Raw genomic sequence first — 22,610 nt, forward strand, 5'->3', positions numbered from 1 at the left:
GGAAGGTTTAGGCCTCCAATTTACAGTTAAAACTGCACACACAGATACTGCAGTGGCAGGTCTGAGACATGATTACAGAGCTACTTATGTGGGTGGCACAACCAGTGCTGCAGGCCCACTAGTAGCATTTGATTTACAGGCCCTGGCACCTCTAGTGCACCTTACTAGGGACTTACTAGTAAATCAAATATGCTAATCATGGATAAACCAATCAACCATACAATTTACACAGAGAGCATATGCACTTTAGCACTGGTTAGCAGTGGTAAAGTGCTCAGAGTTCAAAAGCCAACAGCAACAGGTCACAAAGGATAGGAGGCATGAGGCAAAACGATTGGGGATGACCCTGCATAAACAAAAAGTCCAACACGACCCCCTACCAGCCTAAAGCCGGGGGAGAAGAATTAATACCTTGATGTACTTCCCTGATTGGGACGATAGAACAAGGACCCAGGCCCGCAACAGCAGGGGCATGTTCCAGTTCTACGCCTTCCTGACTCCAGTTGGATCCCTCTGTCCATACTCTCAGGGCCCCTAAGCTAACCCATGGGGAACCCTTCTCCACATCTGCAGACACCAACTGTGCAGCACCTAACTTTACTTTGCTCACAGATGTATCCCAATGGTCAGATAGTACCTCCAGGGCCAACACAGTGGTGTTGCCCACTCCACCCCCGGGGTGTGACTCTCGTCCCCCCCAGGGGCAATTCTGTCCAGCAGGACAGAAAGCCACAGTGACCCCTGACAACTGTCAGGGATGAGAGCCCAACTTCAGGCCTCTGCAACCACTGTGACTGTGGAGAGTGGGGGGTAGTGGCCCTAGGTGCCTGGCACCCTTTGACCACTCTCCATTCCACCAGGTCAGGGTTGACACCCTGACCCTGGTCCTCTCCTCTGGGGTTCTCTACCCTCACTCCAGGAGCGGCACCCCCAGAGACTAAAATTGTCAGGGTGCTTGTAGAAGCAGTCCTGCACAATTCTTCCACCAGTGCAGGGCTGTTAACCTGCAACTGGTCCTCCAACCTGGGGTCTGTACCTTCAGGTTGGGCCAGGGGTGAGGGTTGCCTCCCCCTGCCCTCTCTTCTGGGGTCCTGCACCCCCAACTAGGAGTGGTCCTCCAGAAGACAACATGGTAGGGGCACTGTTAGCAGCAGCCCCTTCCTCCAGGTCAGGGGAGACACCCTGAACCTGGCCTTCCAATCCAGGGTCTGTGCCCTTAGATTACACTGGGGTCAGGGATGAGTCTATCTCTCCCCTACCCCTACTCTCAGGGTTCTGCACCCCCCCTCCGGGAGAGTACCCCTTGAAATCACACCAGGGGAGTGATTGGGCAAACCGCCCCCCCCCCCCCTTTCAGGTCAGGGTTTATCCCCTGCACCTGATCCTCCAGGCCATGGTCTGTACCCTCAGACTGGACCACTGCCTGATAACCCAGGACTTCATGGGGGACATACCTACCCCCTGCCAGGTCAGAGTTTACCCTCTGAACCTGGTCATCCAACCCAGAGTCACCACCCTGCGGTTGAACAACTGCCTGGCACACCAGGACTTTCTTGGGAGCACTCCTACCCCCCATCAGGTCAGAGTTTACCCCCTGAACCTGATCATTCAACCCAGAGTCACCACCCTGCAGTTGAACCATTGCCTGGCACACCAGGACTTCCAGGGGGGCACACTTACCCCCCTCAAGGGACACACTGTCCCTAAGGGCCACACAAGAGTCTGGCTGGTGCAGGTCTCCTGACCTCTGCCCATCTGATAGAGTCTGGATTCCCCCCAACCCAGAAATGGTCTCCCCATTGTCATTCCTGGGAGGCTCTGCTCTCAGAGCTGTCCCCTGACCCTCCAGGTTCTCCACTGGGGTCCGCAACCCCCTCTCAACCCTCTGTCTGGACTTCTGCACCCCCTCACTAGGAGTGGTATGGCCAGACACCAGAATTGGTGGGACGCTGGCGACAGCCGCCCCCCCCAAGTTCTCCTGACACTGTGGGGTCTCCCTCAACAGATGGCCCTATGGTATAGGCTAGGCTCCCCTCCTGGTGTTCCCTCATGGAACCCTCCAGGACCTGGGACAGGATCTCGGGCACCTTGGGCCTCAACCCATCCCCATTCTCTCTCTTCTGAGACTGGACATCAGGTGCCTCATCCATCCCACTATACTGGGACCTACCTGGGACACTACAATCCTTCACTACCTCACCTGGTTGGGAAATACCTAGACCACTCCTCTCAGGAGCACCCCCAAATGCCTCTTCAGACTCTCTAGTACTCACCCAGACGTCTGCTTCCAGTGTAAGTTCCCTGGGGTCAGGGACCTCACACTCCACCTGGTGTTGGCGTAGCTCTGGAAAATAAGGACTAGACATTTGCTCTCCAGAAATTACATCCCTCAGCTCCTCACATGAATTAACCAAAGTACCCTTCACCCAACCATCCAGTGACTCTGCTTTGAAAAAGCACCCCACATCACCCTCCTGAGACTGGTGAGACAGTACCTGACTGTTCCTGACACTCAACCCACACTCTTCTGGGATGTCTTCACACTCCATAACCAGGACTTCTACCTTGGGGGAACCCCTCTCCCTGTCACTCTCACCTAGAATCCGTAGAGTGTCCCTCCCACTAGTAGGAATATGACTCCCTGTGCCAGTTCCCCAATCCACCTCAAGGACCCTGCGCATCACTGGAGCTACCTCATACCCCTGAACCTCCTGGTGTGTGTTAACTCCCTCCTTCAAGTAAGGCACCACATCTCTGGGCATGTGCACTTCTTCAGTAGTACTGGATATAAGATTTTTGCTGCTACCATCTGAACTGGACTCAGCCCTCATGGCTTCCAGTTTCAGCTCTTCACAGCTCAGTTTTTGAGCTGCCAACCTTTCTTTTTCCAGGGCTAAGGCTCTCTTCTCCTCAGCCCTCTCAAGCTCTGCTTAGTTTTTGAGCTGCCAACCTTTCTTTTTCCAGGGTTAAGGCTCTCTTCTCCTCAGCCCTCTCAAGCTCTGCTTCTAGCTCTTCCAGACTCCGGATTCGAGCTAGGAGCCAATCATCTCTTTCTGTTCCCTCCTCAGGGCCACTGCCCTCCTCCTCAGAGTAATCCTCCTCCTCAGAGTAGTTCTCTTCCTCAGACTCATTTGGTTGTGTTGCCTGACAACGTTTCAACTCATACTGAAACAGGGCTGACTCAAGATCCTCCCTTCTGGATTTCTTGTTCACAACCAGTCCCCTTTCCATGCAGAATGCTTTAAGCTGCCACTTTTTATGCATAAATAGGTGCCAGAAATTGACTTCCATTCTGGAAAGGCTTCACAACCAAAAAACAGAGTCCAAAAATATTAGCAATATTTCCAGGAGGACATCAGAGAACAAAAAGCAGAATCACAAGACAAGTAGTATGTGGTCACGTAGTGGTCTGAACTCAGACAGTAGTGTATACTTAATCACTGTATGTCATGTACAAATACAAGTCCAAATCCCACCGCTGCCACCAATGTTAGAAATGGGGTCTTTGGTTGACAGTCAGGTTACCCCCTGTTCAAGCAAGGACCCTCACTCTAGTCAGGGTAAAAGAGAATCACCCTCAGCTAACCCCTGCTTACCCCCTTAAAAAGTCCAACATATATATATGTTACATATATATTCACTTAAAAAAACAAAGGTTACAGAACCATTATAGCTAGGCTCACGTATTAAATATACAAAACCATAGAAATTCGTGCCTTAAGGCATCTATAACTCCCTTTCCCACCATGCACAGTTTTTTCATCAAAAATGTTGCTACAAATATTACATTGATATTATCAGTGATGTTATCAAAGATGTCATGAGTGCCATAATTTGTCGGGTAATTAGCAGTGCATGGCAAGGGCACGAGTTATAGTTACCTTAGGGCACAAGTTATAGTTACTTGAGATAACTCTAACTATAACAGGTGAATTTCGATGGTTTTGTACCTTTGAAATGTGAGCCTAACTATAAAGTCCCTGTAAACTTTGTTTTTTTGAGTTAATTTCAGTTTTTTAAATTCTATTTGATAACTATAAGGTCCCTGTAACCTTTGTTTTTTTCAGTGAATTTTCTATGTTTTTTTTAATGTAAAATCATTTTTATTACTATACATTATTCCAACCACCTGCGGCCAGACCCTGTGGCCAATCTCCCTAATCACCCAACCCAATGCCGCATGTGGCCTTTGGCCTTGCACAGCAGGAGTTGGCTGTGGCCTGTCTTTCTCCGGATGTGAGAATACATCTGAGAGGGTGTATCTGTGTGTGAGAACGGCTGTGAAAGTGTCTCTCTGGGTGTGAAACTAGGTGTGTCAGTGTCCTAGTGGGTCTGTGAGTGGGAGCGTCAGTGTGTGTGGGTCTGTGAGTGGGTGGGTGAGGATTTCAGTGGGTCTGTGAGTGGGTGTGTGAGTGTCTGAGTGGCTCTGTGAGTGGGTGCGTGAGGGTCTCAGTGTAGCTGTGAGTGGGCACACAAGGGTCTGAGTGGGTGTGTGAGTGTCTGAGTGGTTCTGTGAGTGGGTGCATAAAGGTCTGAGTGTTTGTGTGAGAGGGAGAAAGAAAGAGAGAAATTGAGTGAGAGAGAGACAGAGAGAGAGAGAAAGAGAGTGAGAGTGAGAGAGAGAGAGTTTTTTAGGCATTAATGAATGTTATACGTAAAATGAGCTATTTCTGGACAATTCTGAAAAGGAAAATGTATTTGTCAACTAAAAAGAGTGAGATTACCTTTCAGTATGAACCTTAAACCTTTGAAGTTTAAAGGAAAGAAAATGACTACGGACACACCTGAAGTAGAACTCTCAACTTTCATTGTGAGGATCTGTGACCTTAAACTTTAGGCCAAAGGTGACTCTTTACTGTGATGCTTCCAGACCTACCTATGACAGTCAACCCACTCATGTGATTGGAAATAAACGTGAATGTTCCATCACTAGGAAGGTTTGATAGTCAAAACACTAGTAAATAAACACTCTATCAAGCGATACTTGGATTTGAACCTTCAGCATACTGACTGGTAGCACAAATCCTTGACCATTAGGCCAGAAGTGACTCTCTTCCTGCTCTGCCTCCATACGTAACTATAACATTCGTACCAAACATCTTGCTAGTGTGACTCTTTGAAGTCATTGTATGGGGAAACCATTTCAATAACAATCTCTTTCGCCCTTCCATCCATCTATGGGATGGAAGAGCAAGATAGAGAGAGAGAGAGAGAGAGAGAGAGAGAGAGCGAGAGTAACAGGACTGCGGAGGGAGCCTCAAGGCCCCCACAGTACTAGCCAGCTCCCCTCATCCTGCGAGAGCCAGCATTGCTCCCACAGACAGGGTGCTGCTTTAAATAGCAGCACCATGCTTGCAGGAGCATTGTTTTCATCTGTTTCCCTGCATACATATTCGTGTGCAGGGAAACAGATGAAAATTCCACTTTCTGCCAGCAGGAGCATTCTGACAGCTCCTGCTGTCAGAAAGCGGACTTTGCTTGCTATATATATAGTTCGAACAACAAGGATCCCAATTCCCCATCCTCTTCAAACGGTGGCTCTTGGTTGCCGGGCATGGGAAACCCAATATAATCCAAAGTGTGACATTCCGAATGGAAACCAAAACATGAGCCTTAATTTCAGTGAAAAATTCATGTAATTTATTATGGCAGCCACATAGCATCCAACGTGTTTTGGGGAAAGCTCCCCTTGCTCAGAGGTCAGAGTCCTCGCCGGAGGACGCAGAGAGTCATACTCCTGCCCTGCACTTCCAGACCCTCAAGAGTCAACTGCAGAGCCCCCCAAGGATCCTCACTGAGTCCCACACTGTTCAACGTATACATGGCCCCTCTTGCTGCCATCGTCAGAATCCCCGGTATGAACATCGTGTCAGATGCCGATAACACACAACTCATCATCAACTCAGTGAAGACCCGGACACGACCAAAAGGAACTTTCATGCAGGAATGAAAGCCGTTGCCACCTGGATGAGAGAAAGCTGCCTCAAGTTCAACTCCGACAAGACAGAGCTCATCATCTTTGGAAAGGCCACCTCAGCTTGGGCCGACTCCTGGTGGCCCACATCCCTCAGTGCCCCCCGACACTGACCGTGCACGCTCGCAAATTAGGAATCATCCTCAACTCCTCCCTATCCATGACCCGCCAGGTAAACTCTGTCGCTTCCTCCTGCTGGCACACACTCCACAAACTTTGGAAGATCTTCAGATGGATTCCAGCATACTGTTGCAGGACAGTCACTGCTGCCTTAGTCACTAGCCAGCTCGACTCCCTCAACGCCCTCTATGCCGGCACCTCAATTAGGAACATCAAAAAACTTAAACTCATCCAGAATGCCGCCGCCAGACTCATTCTGGATCTCCCCCCACAAGAACACATTTCCCAACACCTGAGGACCCACCACTAGCTACCGCTTGATTGCCCTGGCCACCGTCCCTTGCATCTGCAAAACCACCGCCGGAGGATGATCTTTCACCTACACTGCAGCAAAGAGCTGGAAAAACCTCCCCCTGCAACTCAGACAAAGCCCGTCACTCACCATCTTCAGGAAGAACCTCAAGACTTGGCTCTTCGGATAAGGGCCCTCCCCCCAGCACCTTGGGACCCTCATGGGTGAGTAGCCGCGCTTTACAAATATTGATTGAGTGATTTATTGATTATCTCTCTTTCACTGCTTTGCCTATTCATCTAGCTAGCTATCATCCTCTCATCCCCTCTGTATTCCTACATGTATGCTGTCTATTCATATCATTCTATATATCTGTCCCTCGGAGTTCGCTTATTACAGATACTGCCCAATTCATAACCCTAGTCTTATTTACAAAATAACAAATTACAGTTGGTGATAACTTGACTTACTGCATGCATCGAGGCAGTCCTGTAGTGCTTGGCAGACTGCAGAGTGTGAGGCATACCACATACCTCATATTTTAGCCTAGCTTGTGTGAGTGCCACACATCTGAGGTTAGACCTCGCCCACTTTGTGTCTCTGTCACACATCTTTGTAAAATGCCTATAATGATGAATTGTTGCCTGGCCCACAGTTCAATTGTGTTTTAATCCAAGAGCCCATAAGCACTATTGGTGGTCGCAGACATTTCAGTGCCAGTTGCAGAAGGTCTCTTTGAGCAAAAGATGGTGCTTTTTTACATTTATCTCATTTTATGGGTTTCACATTTTGGTTCTGCTAGCAATAAAGTGTCACTCAAAGTGTCTTACACAATGCAATCAAGTGTCACACCTAAGCAGGCTGAGACCATGAAAATGTCTCTCATAAGGGCCCTGAAAACTTTGCAGCTATGCTGCAGGAGTGAAAGCAGATTGCACTACACTGTTCCTGTTACTTGTTTGATGTTGCACCGGTGTGCTCCAGCTCCGGGATCATGCCAAGTTGTCTCCGTCATGTCTCTTTATTTGTGTTTCCTGGATCTGTGCTGCATACTGGATGTGCAACTGCAGGGGATAATGTCACTCCAAAGCACAGCCTTCCTGATAGAGAGCAAGTGGTGTGTTGAAGAGCAACACTGAGGAAACTGAAGGATGGGAAGGGAATAGGGAGGAGTTTGGAGGAGAGAAGCACACATGGATGAGAGCTGGAAAACAAATGCTGTCTCAAGCAGTGGTAGAATAGAAGTCAATCAATACAAAGGTTGGCAGACAGGCTATCCTTCAGGAAAGGCAAACCATTCAATAAAAAGCAAGAAATGAGAGTAGCAATTAAGGTAATTAATGGTAAGCAATGGGTGGGCTGTAAGTCAGCCATAGGTTTTGGATGGTCCACAAGTGACTTTTGTCTACAGACAGTAGGCTAAACCTTAAAAAGTGAAGTACAAGTACGTAGGTGCTGGAATAGATACTTTAAATTCACATTATGTGAATGAACTTTGAGTAGGCACACTTTTACCGGCATGCATCTTACTTACTGGACCATAAACACAAAGATTTTAGATAGATAGTGAGCATTTTATGAAATGAGCTTAAACAGAAAAAACAAGTCAACAAAACACAAACATATAGTGCATTTATTGTAAGTGGATGTACATTTTGAAAAAGGAGACCGATTCAGTAGTTAACTGTTCTAATTCATATAATACAGCAAAAGACCATATGGCCAATATATTGTTCAAAGTAATGCAATGTTCATATTCTGGAGTATTGAAGAAAGAGAGTCGGATAATTAATTCAATACAATATGAAGGAAGAGGATATCCTCTTGTATCCAGTAAAACTTTCACCAGCATTGAAAAGAAATCCAAACTTCGATGACAACTACTGTATGCCCATTTTGTGCTTGTAATTTGGCCAGAGGTATTGCAAATAAAGCAGATGGAATGGTAGCCATGTTCAATCATTGGCAAAGCCATTACAACAGGCAGACCCTGTGCCTTAAGTATTCTGTGACACACCTTCCCCTGACCCTCTTGCCTGCCTGATTTTGTGTAACTTGGTACATGCCTGGTTGTGTCTTGAGATGTCCTGAGCTGCAACCTGATTGTCTGAACATGTATGGCTTACAGTTCCTAAGGGAGAACACCTGCAACTTGCCCTGTCTTTCTAACTGAAAGAGAGTCTATTATGCAGGTTATTGTGTTTCCAAAACAGGAGGAAGGATAGCAGTCCCTCTAAAAGGCACTATTTACAAATGTTAGTCATTTGAACCTCTCGGTAGGGCACTTCCATTGTTTCCTTACAAATTGCTCAACTTCTACAGGCCCTTGTTATGAGAAGGCTGGTAGGCCTGAAAGAGTTTGTTAACTCTGGTTAGCAGCTTCATTGAGTACTTCCTGGTCTAGCAGTGTTGCATTTTATTACTGGATACAAAGCCTCCAGGTCATACTTGAAAGAGTTCCACCCTTAATAAAAAGCGTATGCTAGTGGATTGCATGTGAGAATAGGTGTAGCAGTTGCAGATTCTTCCCCATTCTAATAGGTCCCATGAGTGAAAACTTGTGATCACCTAGTGTAGGAACAACATCTTTTTTGTATGATCGCTTCCATTATGTTGGACTGATGGTGCTGTTTTTTTACTCTAAGCACTGGGACTTGCTTAAACAGGTCCCGGTTCATGTGCTCTCCTCCCTAAAACAAAGCAAAACGGGCTATACTCCTAAATGGGGTATTTAACTATTCTATTATTGTCTAGAACATGGTACAAAAGTGTACCAAGAAGCTCTAAGTTCAGTGTCACCCGCACCCATTGTACCACCACTACAGTGACAGTCCAAAACGTGACTGCAGGCCTACTATTGTGGCTGTACAGTTTTAAAACTGTAAATTCATCCTGCCAAAATAACCCCATTAGACAGGCCTAAACCCTCCTTTTAAATATTAATAAGTCACCCTTAATAAGGTAGGCTTTACTGCCTATAAGGCAGAGTGCACGGTATTTAAAAGTAGGACATGTAAAAACTTAATGTTAAACATGTCCAAAAAGTGATAATGCCCTAAAATCTATTCTCACTGTAGCAAGGAATGCTGTACCATAGGAAAGTATTAGGGCACAATATTAAATGTAATAATGTTATCTTGCCTAGGTAACTACTAGAAATGTAATTCCTGGACTTTTTCAAATATTTATCACAAGCTCAATTCACCAATTTAATTGAAATTGTTAAAAAAAAAAAAAAAGATGCTTTTTAGAAAGTTACCTTTTCTCTGCCTAAAGCCTCAGGTGGTCCAGGTCCATTAACACAAGCTCCAACTGTCACTCAGGAGCGGAATAGTCCCCTTGATGAGATGTGAACTTGCTCCCACAGCTGAGACAAAGGTCATGGATTTGGGGAGGTTTCCTCTTCCTCAGGCAGGATAGCTATCAGGGCTGAGCTCAGGAACTTGATTAACTCCTGTCATAGGGAAGTGTTAGCTGGCACCTGGGTATGGCCGTCTTTTGTACACCTAGTCAGGCAGGCTCCAATCCTAATGGGAGAGGAAAGACCCCGGAACTGTTCGAAGTGACCACAGAGTAGGGGTTGGTCATTTCCCTGGCCACACCTCTGAGATGGACATAGAAGTCCAGCACAGGGGAAGAAAGGTTTTGCCATCTCCGATTCGGGCAGAATGCCACCATGCCGCAAAAGTGGGTAGGCTTTCCCCTCTGAATCTTTTCCCCAATGGTTAGAAAAGCGCCAGAAGTCACCCTTAGCCACATGCTAGTGCCAGCATTAATGTGGCTTCCTTGGGCACCCTCTTCAGAACACCACTGGACCTGTGGCAGACAGAAGAAGGACTGCACCTGTTGTTAAGACCTGTGAGGAGACCTGATAGGTGGACCTGCTCCCACTTGTACCCAGGACACAAACTCCAAGAGTAAGTTGGCTGACCTCCTGTTAAGTTACAGGGACAAAACAAGCTGCTAAAAGCCCTTCTCAAAAACTGAGCTGACTAATTCCAATCGGACCTGCCCTGGGTCCTGCTGGAGGCTTCTGTAGGAGTGAATGTTGACCCCCCCCAAGTGCTGTTCCTGAGGTCCAGGGAGCTTTGGCTGTGTCAAAGTGTACTCCTCTAACATCCTGAAAAACCTGGGACTCAGAAAATGTTTGGCTCTAAAGACCTCCGAAGAAGCAGGACAAATCGGACAGTCAATCCAGTGAATGTGTGTTGCCACTGGGCCAAAGATTTATCTTGACGCTTTAATGCAGCAGCAAATCAGTTTTAGCTGGACATAATTAACAAGGAATCCTACCTCGTGGTGCACAGTTTAGCTACAGTTTGATGCCATTCACCACTGGAGGAATCAGAGCTTTAAAAAATGTGATTAAGTTTGAACATAGAGATCTTCACGGGTGAAGGTGTCAAAAGTATCTGACCAGCGAGGGATCTTCCTTGGATGCAAATTTTGCACTCTAAGCTTTCCTGCCCAAATTCAACTGAATCACGAGACCTCATCCGACAGCTATCTGGCCTTGTGTAGTTCATCTTGGCCACAGCCTGCTGCCTTGACCCGCTGAGGATTGTTGACTTCCATTTTAGACACGTAAGACTTGATTTAGAGTTCAGCGTATAGGTTACTCTGTCATATTACATGTGCCACTGAATATAGTACATTTGTAATAAGATGGATGGGATATCAGTCACATTTGTGATGGAGTCAACCGTTTGCTGAACTCTAAATCAGGCCATATGTCAGAAGGTAAAACTTGTGATTGGCATGAATCAGTTTACATAGCCAACACTTGTTCCATCGTGATCAGCTTTAAATCGCATCCAGGTACTGGTCAAGTGCAACCAGATGACGCTTCACGCTTTTTGGTGCTACTTTTATTTAAAACTTAGAAAATTTAGATCTCTGGTTTCCTTTATTGGATTATTGTTACTTTGGCATCATTGTGTTCATTAAATTATTCTCTAGTTTTATAATATGGAATAGGATTTTTACAGTATTATGTTTTCAACGTTTCAACTGTTTTGGTACTTTTAAATGCTTTACACATTTTCTTAAGTTAATTCTTCTCTGGGCAATAGCTACCAGGGGTTGAGCTCAGGTTTAAATTACTGAAACCTTTACTAGATCTAAGAAGAATAGTGACATAATTTCTTGTGGTGAACTATTGTCCATTTAAACTAATAATCCACTTTCTCATACCTAGTAATACTGGATATGCTATTACTTACCTCTTTTTATGCATGATTAGAGCACAACTTCAAAACAGGCTCTGTGTGTTAATCAAATTCCAGAAATACAAATTAAGGCCTATTTGAGTTTTATACTGATCAGGATGTAGTAAGTGGCTTGGTGTTATCTAGGAATTGTACTTAGTGAACAGAAGCTTACTTATTTCCCCTGCTCTTTGATGGTGACTGGCCCACAGATGAGGTAATGATTTAAATTGGGCCTGGAATAAATGTATGTATGTACATATGTGGTATGTCTATAGCACACACCTAGCCAAAGGCAGTGAAGCACTGTATATTGTCAAAGTCCCACATAAAGTCAACAAGCACTAGAGGAGATAGCTTGTGTGGGGATTGCTAATGTATTGTAACATAGTATTCTTTAAAGGAGTGGTCCTGATAGATACGGGGATTTTGGGCTACATGTAGGTAGGAAAAAAATAGCGACTCGCAAATTGCGAGAATTTGCGAGTCGCAATTTGCGAGTCGCTAACTGCAATTCAGGTAGAAAATGCACGGACAATTTGCGACTCGCACCCGGAGTCGCACCGCAGATAACGAGTCCGCTGTTTGCGAGGTCGCTTTTTGCGACCGCGCAAAAAACAGACTCGCAATTTGCGAGTAGGTGTCGCAAATTGCGACTGTGCTGAAAATTGAAAGCAGGTGCTGCAGAACATTCTAGAAATCACTTCAGAACACTCAGGAAAACACTTCCTGGCACATGATGATGACATCACAGCCAGGAAGTTTACAAATACACCTGGGAGGAGGGAGGACCACACCCTTTTTAACTGCATCACAGCTAACAGAGCTCCAGCAACCATGGCTGACACTCCCAGGAAAAGGAAGCTCAAGTTTGCTGAGAAGGAGTTGGAGGTGCTAACAGATGAGTGCTGTCAGCACCATGACGAGCTGTTTGGCAGGGCAGCCCTCACTGTGCCAGACACAGAAAAATACAAATTTGGCAGGATATCCAGGACAAGGTAAACTCCCTGGGGGTCTGCCACCGGAGTGTGGACGAACTTAAGAAGAGGTGGTATGACCTGCGCTCCCGGACCAAGGAGAGGGTGGCAGAGCGGCTCCGGGAGATGAGAGGCACAGGAGGGGGACCATCTACCATACCACCACCCACACCCCTTGAGGAAAGGGTTGAGGAGACCCTTGAGCCTGAGGCTGTCAGTGGAATTGGAGAACTGGACACCTCTGAGCCAGGACCATCAACCGGTGAGTACCATGTGAGATGCTTGTACCCCCATCAATGCCATACCCCCACCCACCATGTACACAGGGGCATGCACAACCAAGATAGCTCCATTTCAGAGTAGAAAACACCAGAATGATGCATTATGGGCAATGTAGTCAAGTAGGCAGTTCATAGGCAATTGTTTATTAGGAATTTTTTAACTGATAGTAGACACTGACAGTGTGTTCCCCATGTCCCACAGGTCTCCCACAAGACACCCCACCAGCCCAAGCAGCCAGGTGCCAATGGTCAGCCAGCACAGAGAGGAGACAACAGGTGGTGTTGGAGCCTGCACCAGGTACAAGCCAGAGTGCCACGTCAGACATTACAGGGCCTCCACCGCTGCGCAGGCGGCAGAATCAGGGCTTGCCTCCACAACACCAACTGAGGCCCAACTGCTACGGGGTCAGCGCCTGCAAAACCAACAGTTAAGGAGGATTAGTGGGGTATTGCAGCGATTTGAGAGAAACCATGCCATCAGCATGCAGCAGGTGCATTCAGAACTGCAGGTCATTGGGAACAACACAGGTGACCTTGTACTGTCTATGCACAAACTGGTGGCAGGACTGCTAACGCAGAGTGACAGTGCACGGCGCAGGGACCGCCAGCTGCTGCAATGCCTGGACAGGTTGGCCTCCTCTATCGTTAGGCTGCCAGTTAACACAACTGGGCTGTCTAGGCGAACAGTCAGCCTCCAGGTTGACATGGGCCACTTTGCGGGTGATGTGGCACGGGGCCTGGGCCGGATCAACCATGCAATAGACCTAATGGAGGCATGGCAGGTGGCCAGGGGCACAGGCGACACCCCACAAGACAGTGAGGAGGGCTCCACTGTCAGCAGTGTCTCTGCCGGTGACACCAGGGTGCTACGTAGTGGAAGCACAAGGCAGAGCACTGCTGACCCACCTAGTACCAGCCAGGCTGGCCGAGCCCGCCATAGGGTGTGAGCTCCACACTGTCCCTGGGGTTGGGGCACATGATGTCAATGTGTCCCATGCCAGGTGGACTATTGAAGGCCCTGAACTGTTTTTTCATGTATATAGTTTGGTTATTTGCACTTATTAAATCATTTGTTCTTTCCACTTAACACATGGACTGTTTGTTCTATTAGTGAGTATGGTAGAAGTTGGCACGTACCTTCCAAAGTATTGGTTTGCAATGTGTTCCCGTCTCAGTCTGCCTTGATTTGCGATGCTCCTATCCCCATGATGGTGATGTGGTTGCTCTTGCTCTTCATCCTCAGAATCTGGGTCTTCAGGGGTGAGAGGTAGCCCACGTTGGGTGGCAATGTTGTGCAGGATAGCGCATGCGACAACTATTTTGAATGCCGTTATTGGGGTATACTGGAGGGCACCTCCACTTCGGTGGAGGCATCTGAATCTTGCTTTCAACAGTCCGAAGGTTCTTACTATGATGTTCCTGGTCCTCTTATGTGCACTGTTGTATCGCCTCTCGCATTCATTGCTGGGTGTTAAGTACGGAGTCAGTATCCATGGACGTAGTGCATATGCACTGTCACCTGTTGGGCACAAAACGTACACTGTTAGCAAGGCATGGGTGGTTTGCACATTGACCTGTGTGCATGTCTTCAAGGTGTAGTCAGCTCTACCTAGGAGGTATCCGTCTCCAAACTCCCCACGTTCCAGGCGTTGGTGTATCCCACTGTGCCTAAAAATTTAGGCGTCATGAGTACTGCCTGGAAACTTAGCAACCATGTCAGGGATGACATAATGGGCGTCACATACCACCTGAATATTGAGTGAGTGGGTATACTTCCTATTGCGGAACAGAAATTCCAGGTTTGCAGAAGGGCATATTTGAATATGTGTCCCGTCTACACACCCTATGACATGGGGGAAGTTGGCAATCCGGTCCAACTTGGTACTGTTGATTTCTGCCTCATTTCTGGGTCACATGTGTGTGAGTATGGTATCTAGGAATGCCCTGAAGAACCTTGATAGTGCACTTTGGGACACCCCGCCTGCCACAGCAATGACCCCCTGATAGCTACCCGAGGCCAAGAGGTGCAGTGAGCATAGCACTTGCACATGCGTAGGGATGGCGCAGCCGCGCACAGTCTGGAGTTCTAGCTGTGGTTTGAGTAAATCTATTAAATCTAGTATAGCTGCGCTGCTAAGTCTATATTTGTCATAAATTTCATCCTCAGTTTGCTGGAAGAGTGTCTGCCTTGTTCTGTAAATCTTCTCCTGTCTCTGGCTCCTCCTCCTCCTCTGCTGGGCGGCGTGGGCTCTCCTCCTCACTGCTATCAGGTATATCTCCGCCATCTTGTGTAACCTAGATGCCTTCTGGGTCTCCTTTTATAGTTTGGTAATGGTTACCACCTGCTCTGAGTTAGTGGTAAATTGGAAGTGCAAAATGGGCTTTTTGCGACTAGTCGCAATTTGCGAGTTGCTATTGCATATGGTTTGCGACTCGCAAATTGCGACTTCCTATTTGCGGGTCGCAAAATGGAGTCGCAAATTTTGCGAGTAGGTACCGGCTCGCATCGCATTTTGCGAGTCGGAAATGGGATTTTTGCATCCCATTTCAGATTTTGCTGGGTCGCAATAAGCAAATCGGGCCATTTGCGACTCGCAAAAATTTGCTACATCTGGCCCCTTGTTCCAGATCCTGGGTGCTTAGATGGAAATTACCTGCTGCCTTGTTTTTCCTTTCTTACACTTCTTAGTCCGCTGTCTTATGGTGTCCTAGCTGCAGGTGTGCTGAATCCACCAGGAAGGTTGAACTTGTCTGCAAGATACACAGGTGTGATGGTCATGATGGCTTTGTAAATTATGTAGCTGGATTTAAAGACAGTGTGGGCCTGCGAGGTGATTCAATGGGGTCCCACCAGGATGGGTGATATGATCATATTTCTTCAGGCCCTGGATGATACGTGCTGTGAATGGATGCCCTTATGAGGTGCATGGAGCAGGGTGTTATAACCATCTCAATGCAAAAGTATGAGGGCTTGAACAGCAGTTCTGAAGTTGCTTTCTGGAATAAATGGTTTCACTTTCTTTAGAAAAAAGATCTGGGATCAGGCTGTCTTTTGTTTTGGTAATGTGTTCCTTGAGGATGAGGTTAGTGTCCATTGTGAATCCAAGTGAACTGGCATTTGTTTAACGTTGGGTTTGGAAGCCATCAAGGTTCATGTCATTGAGCCAGGTTTGAACTGTTTTCTTTTTGCTGTTCTTGTCAAATAACAGAAATACTATTTTGTTTGAGTTGAGCTTCAGGTAGGTACTTGACAGGTCTACATGTTGTACAGGCAGAGTTTAAATGTCTGGAGCAGATGAGATTTTCCAGTCAAGTGGTGTATCATCAGCACATTGAATCTTGACGCTGTTTTCTGTGAGCAGAGCAACAAGTGGCTCCAAGTAGAGGTTGAAAATGACAGGAGACAGCATGGAACTCTGGGGGACTCTGCACGTAATAGGGAACTTTTGTCTGACAAATGTACCTCCTGTGGATTTAGTACATGGTTCTTCTTCTACACTCTGATTTGTGAATGGTTGTTAGCAATTCTCATCTTTGTGTTCATAGACAATAGAAACAGCAAACATTCATTTGTGTCTGGGACCAGGAAAGTCACCTACAGCTGTTGAAGCCTAAACACATTCCTGGCTTGACTTGAGGAATACCAGTGGAAAACACAATACCAGCACTATAACAATCAAGCACAATGCAATATGAATGAACATAGGTTATTGCATTAATTTGGAAGTGTAGGAAGGTAGCCTCTTTCTAGCCTTGTTACCCCCACTTTTGGCCTGTTTGTGAGTATATGTCAGGGTGTTTTTACTGTCTCATTGGGATCCTGCTAGCCAGGGCCCAGTGCTCATAGTGAAAACCCTATGTTGTCAGTGTGTTTGATATGTGTCACTGGGATCCTGTTAACCAGGACCCCAGTGCTCATAAGTTTGTGGCCTATATGTGTTTCCTGTGTGGTGCCTAACTGTACCACTGAGGCTCTGCTAACCAGAACCTCAGTGTTTATTCTCTCACTGCTTGTACAATTGTCAATGCTGCTTAGTGACTAATTTTACCAATTCTCATTGGCACACTGGAACACCCTTATAATTCCCTTGTATATGGTACGTGGGTACCCCGGGTATTGGGGTTCCAGGAGATCCCTATGGGCTGATGCATTTCTTTTGACACCCATAGGGAGCTCAGACCATTCTTACACAGGACTGCCACTGCAGCCTGAGTGAAATAACGTCCACGTTATTTCACAGCCATTTTTCACTGCACATAAGTAACTTATAAGTCACCTATATGTCTAACCCTCACTTGGTGAAGTTTAGGTGTCAAGTTACTTAGTGTGTGGGCACCCTGGCACTAGCCACCCTCCTGATAGGTGCTTACCTCTTTCAGTAGCCAAGCCTCCTTTCTTAGTAGCCAAACCTCCTTTTCTGGCTATTTAGAGTCTCTCCTCTGGGCTATTCCTCAGATAACGAATGCAAGAGCTCACCAGAGTTCCTCTGCACTTCCCTCTTCGACTTCTGCCAACGATCGACCGCTGACTGCTCCAGGACGCCTGCAAAACCGCAACAAAGTAGCAAGACGACTACCAGCAACATTGTAGCGCCTCATCCTGCTGGCTTTCTTGACTGTTTCCTGGTGGTGCATGCTCTGAGGGCTGTCTGCCTTCATCCTGCACTGGAAGCCAAGAAGAAATCTCCTGTGGGTCGACTGAATCTTCCCCCTGCCAACGCAGGCACCAAACTTCTGCATCACCACTAATCCGGGTCCCCTCTCATCCTGACGAGCGTGGTCCCTGGAACACAGGAGCTGGGTCCAAGTGTCTCCCACAGTCCAGTGGCCCTTCTGTCTAAATTTAGTGGAGGTAAGTCCTTGCCTCCCCACGGCAGACAGCAAACCTGTGTACTGTGTGATTTGCAGCTGCTCCGGCTTCTGTGCACTTCTCCAAGGATTCCTTTGTGCACAGCCTATCCTGGGTCCCCAGTACTCCGTCCTGCAGTGCTCAACCCGCTGAGTTGGACTCCGACGTCGTGGGACCCTCCTTTTGTGACTCTGAGTTCACAGATCTTCTAAGTGCCTGTTCCGGTACTTCTGTGGGTGCTGCCTGCTTCTGCAGGGGCTCTCTAAGTTGCTGAGCGCCCCCTCTGTCTCCTCCTCCAAGGGGCGACATCCTGGTCCTTCCTGGTCCCCAGCAGCACCCAAAAACCTCAACTGCGACTCTTGCAGCTAGAAAGGCTTGTTTGTGGTATTTCTGCCTGGAAACACTTCTGCAACATTCTGCACGTCGTGGGACATCTTCAATCCAAAGGAGAAGTTCCTAGCCCTTTTTGTTGTTGCAGAATCTTTGGCTTCTTCCACCCGGAGGCAGCCCTTTTGCACCTTCATCCGGGGTTTAGTGGGCATCTGCCCCCCCCGGACACTTTCGTGACTCTTGGACTTGGTCCCCTTCCTTTACAGGTCCTCAGGTCCAGGAATCCGTCTTCAGTGTTTTGCTGGTGCTTGTGGTTCTTGCAGAATCCCCTATCACGACCATTGTGTCTTTCTGGGGTAGTAGGGTAACTTTACTCCTACTTTTCAGGGTCTTGGGGTGGGGTATTTTGGACACCCTTACTGTTTTCTCACAGTCCCAGCGACCCTCTACAATCTCCTATAAGTCTGGGGTCCATTCGTGATTCGCATTCCACTTTTGAAGTTTATAGTTTGTGTTGTCCCTAGACCTATGTCTACCTATTGCATCCTATTGTGATTCTACATTGTTTGCACTACTTTTCTTACTGTTACTTACCTGTTTTGGGTTTGTGTGTATATTACTTACCTCCTAAGTGAGGGTATCCTCTGAGATACTTTTGGCATATTGTCATTAAATAAAGTACCTTTATTTTTAGTAACTCTGAGTATTGTGTTTTCTTATGGTATTGCATGTCTCCTAGTTCAGCCTAAGCTGCTTTGCCATAGCTACCTTCTATCAGCCTAAGCTGCTAGAAACACCTCTATTCTACTAATAAGGGATAACTGGACATGGCACAAGGTGTAAGCACCACAAGATACCCACTATAAGCCAGGCCAGCCTCCTACAGGAAGGCATTGATTACCCAACATACAGCTCCTTCAGTTCTACCATAGGTCTAAACTCATTCATAACTTTTTAGGATAGTTGGCACACACAGGTAAGTGGGATGAGACCCAAGAATATTAAAGATAGCCTACAAGCAATAACGCTTGAGGTCCTTTGCAATTTGCAAATAAAAACATTGAGGGGTAAGGCCACACTGTGATCAATGGGTGATGATGAAACAGGTTTGACCTCCCCCCACTCAACTGCACTAAATGTAGAACATATAGGTGGTCATTACAACCCTGGCGGTCGGTATTAAAGCGGCGGTAAAACCGCCAACAGGCCGGCGGGAAAAAAATTGGAATCACGACCGTGGCGGAAACCGCCAACATAGAGAGCCACTTTAACACTCCGACGGCCAAGGCGGTACAAACAAACACCGCGGCGGTAACCGCCAACAGACAGGCGGAGGACAATGTACCGCACACAGAATTACAACAGTCCAATCCGCCACCTTTTCTGGGGCGGATTCACCGTAAACAAAAACACGGCGTAAACAGAACTTGGAAGGGAAAACGCTCACCTGTACACACCCCACAAGGAATCAGGACGCCATGGATCCGGAGCTCCAGATACTGCCAGCCTTTATCTTCCTGCTTCTCTACCAAGAACAACAAAGACGGTGGCGAAGACCACGGTGAGTACTGCACCTACGACACAGGGGAGAGGGGACGGAAAAGAGAGTGACACACACATGCAACACCCCCACCCTCGCCCACAACAACACACACACTAATACATCATGATACATTACAGTTACACCTCCCAACCCCCCTTGGAAGAATGCAAGGACAAAAGGAAATGAGTCGAATGATTGTAATATATTCAAATACTTGAATCAAAAATATATACATATATAAAGATATTCACACTATAAACAAATATATACACCAAGAATACAAGTCCAAGGGATCCACCATCATAGTCCGTGGACCACTGGGCCCAAAATGCATGGGTGAGGCCCACACTCAATACCCGAACAAGACGGAGAGAACGCTGCTGGGGCATCAGATAGAAATAAAACAGGCACCTCAGGGGGAAGGGAAGTGGGGGGCACCTCAGCCGGATGAGTGCACGACACCAGATCCACGAGGGAGCTCCATGCCCATTGATGTATCCTGGGGAGTGCAAAGCCACAGTCTCTCAAGTCTCTCCAGTGGGTGGTATGCCCACTGCTTCATCATGGGGAGTGCAAAGCCACAGTCTCTCAAGTCTCTACAGTGGGTAGGTTGCCCACTGCTGCATCCTGGGGAGTGCAAAGCCACAGTCTCTCAAGTCTCTCCAGTGGGTGGTTTGCTCACTGCTTTATCCTGGGGAGTGCAAAGCCACAGTCTCTCAAGTCTCTACAGTGGGTGGGTTGTCCACTGCTGCATCCTGGGGAGTGCAAAGCCACAGTCTCTCAAGTCTCTCCAGTGGGTGGTTTGCCCACTGCTTTATCCTGGGGAGTGGAAAGCCACAGTCTCTCAAGTCTCTACAGTGGGTGGGATGCCCACTGCTGCATCCTGGGGAGTGCAAAGCCGCAGTCTCTCAAGTCTCTACATTGGTTGGGTTGCACACTGCTTTATTCTGGGGAGTGCAAAGCCACAGTCTCTCAAGTGGATAACAGTCTCCACTGGTTCTGGAGGGAGCTTTGTGCCCAGAGTGCTTCATCCTGCCAAGGACTGAGGTAGTGGATGGTTCTCTCCACTGATTCTGGAGGGGGCTTTGTGCCCAGAGTGCTTCATCATGCCAAGGACTGAGGTAGTGGATGTGATACTCCACTGGTTCTGGAGGGGACTTGGTGCCCAGCGTGCTTCATACTGCTAAGGACTGAGGTAGTGGATGTGATACTCCACTGGTTCTGGAGGGGGCTTTGTGCCCAGAGTGTTTCATCCTGCCAAGGACTGAGGTAGTGGATGGATCTCTCCACTGGTTCTGGAGGTGGCTTTGTGCCCAGAGTGCTTCATCTTGCTTGTGGCGGCCTCAGTAGCGTCGGAATCTTTGGCGCTCACTGGCCTGCGGTGCTTGTTGCGGCAGTGTCCTGTTCAGCGGTGCTGGTGGCGGCGGTGTCCTGTTCAGCGGTGCTGATGGCGGCAGTGTCCTTGGCAGCGGTGCTGGTGGCGGCGGTGTCCTGTTCAGCGGTGTTGGTGGCTTCAGCGGTGCTGGTAGCGGCCGTGTCCTTGGCAGCGGTGCTGGAGGCGGTGGTGTCCTGTTCAGCGATGCTTGTTGCGGTCTTGTCCGCCATGCAGGTTTTCCCTGACTTGCCAGTTTTACTGTGCCCCTTCCCCACTTTGGATGGTGGCGCAGCTGTCTCCACGCTCCCAACTGTACCCCTGGGAGCGGATTTGGTGGCAGATTCTTTTCCTGGCACTGGCCAACTTTTTATGCTTTTGAGGTGGGGGACTGTCCGTGCTCTGGCTCCTTGCCACACTGGATGCCCTGCTGCATGGCGCTCTCCAGAAGCCGGTTACTACTAGCACCACTGTTCCCACAGATGTTGTGGCTGAGGCGCTGGGTTGGGACCTGGAGAGGTGGTCCCTAGGAGACTGAAGGGGGGGGGGGAGGTGAGGGAAAGAGGTCAAGGTTGGACAGGAAAAGTTTTTTGGGCACACTGAGACATGTAGATAGAGGGGGTTCGGGAGTGGAGAATGAGGTAGTGGTTGTAGGAAGTATAAGTTTGCTGACTTTGGGTGAAGGTGCATGGGCTGGAGGCTGTCGTGAGGTGGATGGCTGTTGGGTGGGTGTGTGGCTGCGTTTGTGTACCTTGGGAGGTGGGCTCACAGACACACTGGGAGAGGACACAGGGGATGTGTGAATGGTAGTGGGGGTGGTGAGTGCATGTGAGCGGGTGTGGAGGTGGGTGTGCTGGTGATGGAGGTAGTGGCTGACGATGTAGGGCATGCAGGTGTGCGTGAGGACGAGACAGGGAGGAAGGAGGGAGATGAGGAGGAGGGGGACACAGTGGAGGCAGTGGATGTTGGTATGTCTGCATGTGTATGATGCTTGCGTAAGTGCCTGTGGGATGTGTGGTGCTTATGTTTGCCTGAGCTTCCCTTCTGTGTTGACATGTGCATGCTGGTCTGATGGTGTGCTTGGGATAGGCTGAAGTACAGGGGTTTGGGTCTGGGTGGAGGAAGTTGGAGAGGAGGCTAGAGAGAGGGACAATGGCTGCCATCAGTGCTGAGGCCAGAGTCTGAAAAGCTCTCTGTTGGGCTACTTGACCAGATGAATGCCCTCCAGGTATGCATTGGTTTGTTGCAACTGCCTCTATACACCCTGGATGGCATTCAAAATGGTAGACTGCCCCACAGTGAGGGACCTGAGGAGGTCAATGGCCTCCTCACTGAGGGCAGCAGGGGTGACAGGGGCAGGGGCTGAGGTGCCTGGGGTGAATGAGATGCCCACCCTCCTGGGTGAGCGGTCACGGGGCAAATGCTGAGGGGCTGCTGGGAGGGCGGTGCTGTTAGGGGGGGTGGTGGCTGTACCTGTAGATGTGGGGGGCACAGATGGGAGCTCCCATCAGAGGAGGAGTCCGTATCGCTGGTCTCAGCTCCTGTCCCCGCCGTGGAGCTCCCCTCGCCCTCCGTCCCACTGGTGAATTCAGAATCCGTTGTGTCCCCCTCCAGGGCCATGTGGGATGCAGCTCCCTCCTGCTCCAATGCCACTGCTCCTCCGCC

Source organism: Pleurodeles waltl, chromosome 8 (genome assembly GCF_031143425.1).
Source record: "Pleurodeles waltl isolate 20211129_DDA chromosome 8, aPleWal1.hap1.20221129, whole genome shotgun sequence".
Classification (NCBI taxonomy): domain Eukaryota; kingdom Metazoa; phylum Chordata; class Amphibia; order Caudata; family Salamandridae; genus Pleurodeles; species Pleurodeles waltl.